This window comes from Oncorhynchus clarkii, chromosome 2 (genome assembly GCF_045791955.1).
Source record: "Oncorhynchus clarkii lewisi isolate Uvic-CL-2024 chromosome 2, UVic_Ocla_1.0, whole genome shotgun sequence".
Lineage (NCBI taxonomy): Eukaryota > Metazoa > Chordata > Actinopteri > Salmoniformes > Salmonidae > Oncorhynchus > Oncorhynchus clarkii.
In genome coordinates this window covers 57956851-57964098 of record NC_092148.1, presented here as the reverse complement: position 1 = coordinate 57964098, position 7248 = coordinate 57956851, and positions in this window count along the sequence as shown.

Here is a 7248-nt window from a genome sequence, read left to right as displayed (position 1 = left end):
AGTAAGAAATAGGCTCCAACACCAAGCCCTCTTGTTATTAGTAAAGTCTAATTAAAATGAAGAAGATTGAAAGTAATTCAGCCAACTTGAATATGCCTACTTTCAGAACAATTAATTGTCCATTTCCAATTTTCAAGTTTCAGCACCACAATGTAAGATACTTGAATTTGGCTTATTGTGAGGTCAACAACTTTGAGACAGTGCCTTGAGAAAGTATTCACACCCCTTGAATTTTTCCACATTTTATTGTGTTGCAGTCTGAATTTAAATTGATTAAACTGAGATTTTGTGTCACTGGCCTACACACAATACCCCTATAAACCAAGTGGAATTATGTTTTTAGATTATATTTTACAAATGAATTACAAAACAAAAATCAATAAGCATTCAACTTCTTTGTTATGGCAAACCTAAATGAATTCAGGTGTGAATATGTGCTTAATAAGTCACATAATAAGTTGCATGGACTCACTTTGAAAATATATTATGTTCAGAACCTTTAATTATGCATTCACTGGGGTTTCACACATCTTTCACCCTTGAGTCAGTCATGCAAAATCAAAGATTTCTGTGAAATACCATGAGAACATTTTGTTTTGTCACCAATACATCAGATAGGGTCACTTTTTTTTACCCCTTTTTTGTGATATCCAATTGGTAGTTCCAATCTTGTCCCATCGCTGCAACTCTCGTACGGACTCGGGAGAGGCTAATGTCGAGAGTCATGCGTCCTCCGGAACATGACCCTGCCAAGCCGCACCGATGTGTTGGAGGAAACATCGTACTGGTGACTGAAGTCAGCGTGCATGCAGCTGGCCCGCCCCAAGGAGTCACTAGAGCACAAGGACATCCCGGCCGGCCAAACCCTCCCCTAACCTGGACGACACTGGGCCAATTGTGCGCCGCCTCAAAGGTCTCCCGGTAGCGGAATAGAACCCTGGTCTGTAGTGACGGCTCTAGACCGCTACGCCACGCAGGGAGGCCGATAGGGGTCACTATTTATTCATTTTAACTACCATTTAATCCAATAGGAAAAAATACAGGATACAAATATCAAGACTGTTATTTTTGAAGTCTCGTTAGAAAGAATAGTAGATAGTAAATATAATTTTACATAAAATATTTGACAAAAACTTGACATTTATCATTTGAATTCAATGGCAGGTTGTGTACATGTTGAGAAATATGTCAAGTCATCAGAAATACGGTATGGTGAAGGAGTTGGCGACTGTAAAAATGTAGCACGGATTTGTATGCCATTTCTGCTCCAGGCAACATTGTACAAGATCACCTTCTCTACGTGACTTGTCAACTGATACAGCCTCGCCTGTATGTCCCCTTAAAATTCATCAGCTTACAGTATATCAATGAAATGCATCAGTTTACAGTGTATCAATGACATTTCAGCAGTGCATTGTACACTACACTATAATTCCAAATGGTAGAACATAGAATGACTGTTTCCACTGTGTCTTATTGAAGCACACTGGCTGATGAGAATGATGGCGTATTATTTTGTCGAGGTATGTGTGAAGGGCTGTAGGGAGTCAGGCGCAGGAGAGCAGATAGTTGGTAGTAACACAGAGGCTTTTATTTGGCGAACCAAACGCACATGGCACAAATGAACACAAAATACAAAATACGGGCTAAACATAACCCGTCGTGACAGCCTAAAGTGCGCATACATGAACACAGAATAAACAATACGACACAAAGACATGGGGGGAAAACAGAGGGTTAAATACACAACACATAACATAATGAGGGAAATGAGAAACAGGTGTGTGGGAAAACAAGACAAGACAAATGGAAAATGAAAAATGGATCGGCGATGGCTAGAAGACCGGCGACGTCGACCGCCGAGCACCGCCCGAACAAGGAGAGGCATCGACTTCGGCAGAAGTCGTGACATATTTACAGCCACATCCATTAGAGGATTTGGTTTTGCCTTCCAACATAAATGTATGCCAAAAATATAGAAATGGACCGTGTTCAGCACTTATCAAACTATATATACTAGGCACTGCATCATTTTGGTTCAGTAGTTATCAGTTTTGAACAGTTTTTATTATTAAGTGAAGTTGATTGTATTAACAACATTTGACATGAAAATCCGATAAAAAGCGAATATTTCATTTTGAAAAGCAGATGCTTAGATTGAATGTGCATTCAAGTTGAAAGAGTGATTTGGTGCAGTGAACTAACAACTAACTCTCACCCCCCAAAAAACTAAAACATTGACGATTGCCAATGCCCAATACAATCAGGCAAGTGTTAATCAGGCATGAAATGTTCTTGGTCTTGTGCAAGGGACTGTTCCCAGTGAGAGTGGGTTAATGGGCCATATACTGTATGCAAGTAGACTTAACTACATCCAGATGGCCTTTAGCCAAAACATATCCTGCTCCATGAACTTCTTGCTTTGGTCGCTATGCAGCACGACCGATTAAGCACATACACCAACTTCTTTAGAAATGATGATCTAATCAACATTGCTTTTTTAAACCAACGACTTTGAAATGATGTACTCTTTCAACTACACAAAGAACAACTTCTCAACGCAGGTTCTGTGTGAGGTGTCAACGTGATGTTTCATAGTATGTGGACCACTTTCACCCAACTATTAAGGCCAGGGATGTTTTCTTCAATCCTGTGCTCTGTTCTTGTGCTTTCTCCAGTCTGGCTCTAAAAGCCACCTCACTCTCTCTCTGCCAGACATTCATTATCGTGGGTAGTGCACATTTGGAAAGTTCCCTGTGGTTTCCTAAGGGTAGAATACTATCCCCATCCACCATGAACAGGAAAAGTGGTCAATTATGCACTACAGGCAAATTTAACACCGGTAATTTGATGTAGCTCTATTCTTCGTCTCTTATCGCCAGGTACAGAGATGCCCAAATCTAAAGCACAGTTGAAAGCAATGTGTGTGCTGGAGCAGAGACAGACAGACTGGATGGGTGGCACTAAACAGTTATTTGAGGGAGTCACATTTTTTAAGAAATTAAAGCTTTATTAGGTGCCTGTGAGATGAACAGTGAACCTTCTGCACAATTATTGAAGCGACAAAGAGCGATCTGTAGATTTAGGACAATTGTTATAGGGATTAGTACAATCATCTGTGTATTACATTGACATAACCAAAGTAGCGAGTGATCGCCAAAAATATGTTGTTATGTCAGCAAGTGTTGTCTCAGAACAGCCTTTGGAGGATGTGCATGTAAAGTTGACAAGAATAGGAAGGAACGACCAGCAAACTTATTGAGCAACCTAGACTGGATCTGCTTTGACTGCAACAGAGCTGAAATGGGAACACACAACAGCTAAGACAGAATAATGAAGTGACAAGGAAAGAATAGTCAATAATGTGGGCGGTCTGTCTGACCAATGCATTATTCACTACAACGCCTACCTACCTGCAATACATGACCAAAAGTATGTGAACATCTCATTCCAAAATCATTGGCATTAATATGGAGTTGGTCCCCCATTAGCCGCTACAACACTCTTCTGGGAAGGTTTTCCACTAGATGTTGGAACATTGCTGCGGGGACATGCTTCCATTCAGCCACAAGAGCATTAGTGAGGTTGGCACTGATGTTGGGCGATTAGACCAGGCTCGCAGTCGGCATTCTGAGTTGTTCAATGGAGTTGAGGTCAGGGCTCTGTGCAGGCCAGTCAAGATCTTCCACACCGATCTCGACAAATCATTTCTGTATCGACCTTGCTTTGTGCACAGGGGCATTGTCTAGAATGTCATTGTATGCTATAGTGTTAAGATTTCCCTTCACTGGAACTAAGTGGCATAGCCCGTAACATGAAAAACAGCCCCAGACCATTATTCCTCCTCCACCAAACTTTACAGTTGGCACTATGCATTCGGGCAGGTAGCATTCTCCTGGCATCTGCCAAACCGAGGTTCGTCCGTGGGTCTGCCAGATGGCGAAGAGGGATTCATCACTCCAGAGAACGCATTTCCATCGCTCCAGAGTCCAATGGTGGCGAGCTTTACACCACTCCAGCTGACACTAGGCATTGCACATGGTGATCTTAGGCTTGTGTGCAGCTGCTCGGTCAAGGAAACCCATTTCATGAAGCTCCCGACGAACTGTTCTTGTGTTGACGTTGCTTCAGAGGCAGTTTGGAACTCGCTAGTGAGTGTTGCCAGTGAGGATATTTACACACTACGCACTTCAGCACTCGGCGGTCCCATTCTGTAAGCTTGTGTGGCCTATGACGGTGCTACAGTGAAAGTCACTGAGCGCTTCAGTAAGGTTTATCTATGGAGATTTCATGGCTGTGTGCTCGATTTCATAACCTGTCAGCAACCGGTGTGGCTGAAATAGCAGAATCCACTAATTTGAAGGGGTGTCCACATACTTTTGTATATATAGTGTACCTTCCCTACCTGTGTACTTCTATTTACTTAGCAGATGTAAGCCATTGCCCTAGGAATTCCAAAAAGAATAAGAGGATACTTTGAGTGATATCTTCCCGTTGAAAATGAAATGTGTTTGTTCGGTAATGAATAAAGCATGTGCTCATCAGAGAAGAAGGTGGGGATGCTGAAAAATACTGAAAGAAACATGAGCCAAACATGAATAATTAAACTAAACCTTGACATGTGAAGTCATTATGTTCTGTTGCAGACTCTTGTATGGCAGTGTGCAGGATGCGTTTATGTTAACATGTCTAGAAAATGCCTTGACCTCTCTCTGCCCTGATGCTAGAGTCAGTAGGTTCTGAGGAACATACAGTGGTTCTCAAGCAGTTATGTTTTTAAAGTGTTGAAAAGTACCTGCCATATGTAAAACTAACAGAAATGGCTGAACAGAGAATAGTTGAGTCCAACGAAAGAGAACACAATTGGCACCAAACAGGGCTGTATAGAAGAATCAATAGGACATTTCTGTGGACAGAAAACTGCAGAGAGAGTTGAATTAGTCAAAGTGCATCGACACCCCCCAAAAAACGAACTTGCTTTGCTGAGGGGATTTCTATTTTGCTGATAAGCCCAGCATTGCATTGTCATTAAAATGTGCTTTTAATTCGTTTAGAGGATTGGACCAATTTCATTTAACCATCAAAAATCTCCCCACCCACTGCGACACATTTGTTGTCAAAATGCAACCGCTAAAACATATCTGAGACCAAAGTGTTTTTGATATGTGTTGTTATTGAACCGTCATTACTGAGCAGATGCATCCAGCACTGATATCAGTCATTGGACAGTACAGGCTCTGATTAAATCTCAATTACAGATAATCCCTGTGGTGGCTGATAATGGCATTTCAGATGCAGGGAACTTGGCAATCAATGTGGAATGGTCACCATCAGAGAGTTCTAAGAGCTCTTAAAGACATGGAATGAAATTGGATTAGAGCAACAGTTACAACAATAAATCAGGATAATGAAAACAGGGCCGAGTCAATTTAAGGAAAATGTAATCTCCATTGGCTAATCATGCACCATCCTTATCGTAACATTTCCAATATGGTTGAATACTCACCTGATTTATTGTAGTTGTTTAGGTTAAGCTAAATATGGATTGTTATTAGGTGGGACTTGCAAAGCAAAAGTCTAAACTTTACATCTTCGTCATACTTCTTGTTCTTGTTCTTCACGCTACTCCTCTTACACCATTTAAGCTAGAAAGGCCATTCACACTTTAAAACCTGTGGACCGGTCTGGATTGATTTGCTTACATTTACATTTTTATATCGATTTTTTGTCCATTCTAAAGCTCCCCATTGTGACAGCATGGCTTCAACATTCACTGTAAACAATGTAACTTTTGACATAACTCAGGTATTTTGGCCACTTGCCCAAGAAGTTAGACAAAAGGTTAGAGGCTATGACATCTTGGTCTACTTCCCTACAGTGGTTTAAAGTAAGTCAACATTATTTAAATTACTACTTGAGTCAGTTTTTTTGGGTATCTGTACTTTACAATTTATATTTTTTGTTAACTTTTACTTTACTTGTCACGATCGTCGTAAGAAGCGGACCAAAGCTTCGTAAGAAGCGGACCAAAGCTTCGTAAGAAGCGGACCAAAGCTTCGTAAGAAGCGGACCAAAGCGCAGCGTGAATGCATCATTTTAATGGATGACGAAAACACAAAGTAAACTGAACAAAACAATAAATGAATAACGCCTGTGAAGCTATATACCAAATGTGCTGACACAAGCAACTAACATAGACAATCACCCCCACCCACAATGACAAAACAGGCTACCTAAATATGGTTCCCAATCAGAGACAACAACTAACACCTGCCTCTGATTGAGAACCATATCAGGCCAAACACAGAAACAGACAAACTAGACATCCAACATAGAATGCGCACTCAGATCACAACCTGACCAAACATAACATAGAAACATACAAAGCAAACTATGGTCAGGGCGTGACATTACTACATTCCTAAAGAAAATAATGCACTTTTTATAATTTTCCCTGACACCCACATTTTTTCGTTACATTTTGAATGCTTAGCAGGACAGGAACATGGTCCAATTCACCCACTAATCAAGATAACACCCCCGATCCTCCCTACTGCCTCTGATCTGGTGGACTCACAAAACCCAAATGCTTCATTTGTAAATGATGTTTGAGTGATGGATTGTGACTCTGGCTATCCGTGAATAAAAATAAAATAAAAATTGTGCCATCTAGTTTGTTTAATATAAGAAATTTGATTTATGATTTATACTTTTACTTTAACTTCTGATACTTAAGTATATTTTAGCAATTACATTTACTTTTGATACTTAAGTACATTTAAAGCATAATATTTTGATACTTAACTCAAGTAGTATTTCACTGGGTGACTTTCAAATTTACTTGAGTAATTTTCTATTCAAGTACAGTGCATTCGGAAAGTATTCAGACCCCTTGACTTTTTACATATATTTTTTTAACTTTACAGCCTTATTTAAACATGGATTAAATTGGGGGGTTTTCCGCCTCATCAATCTATGCACAATACCCCATAATGACAAAAAAAAAACACGTTTTTAGAAATGTTTGCAAATTTATTAAATACAAAAAAAACAAAAATATCACATTTACATAAGTATTCAGACCCTTAACTCAGTACTTTGTTGAAACACCTTTTTTTCAGTGATTACAGCCTTGAGTCTCCTTGGATATGCTTCTTGGACAAGCTTGGCACACCTGTATTTGAGGAGTTTCTCCCATTCTTCTCTGCAGATTCTCTCAAGCTATGTCATATTGGATAGGAAGCGTTG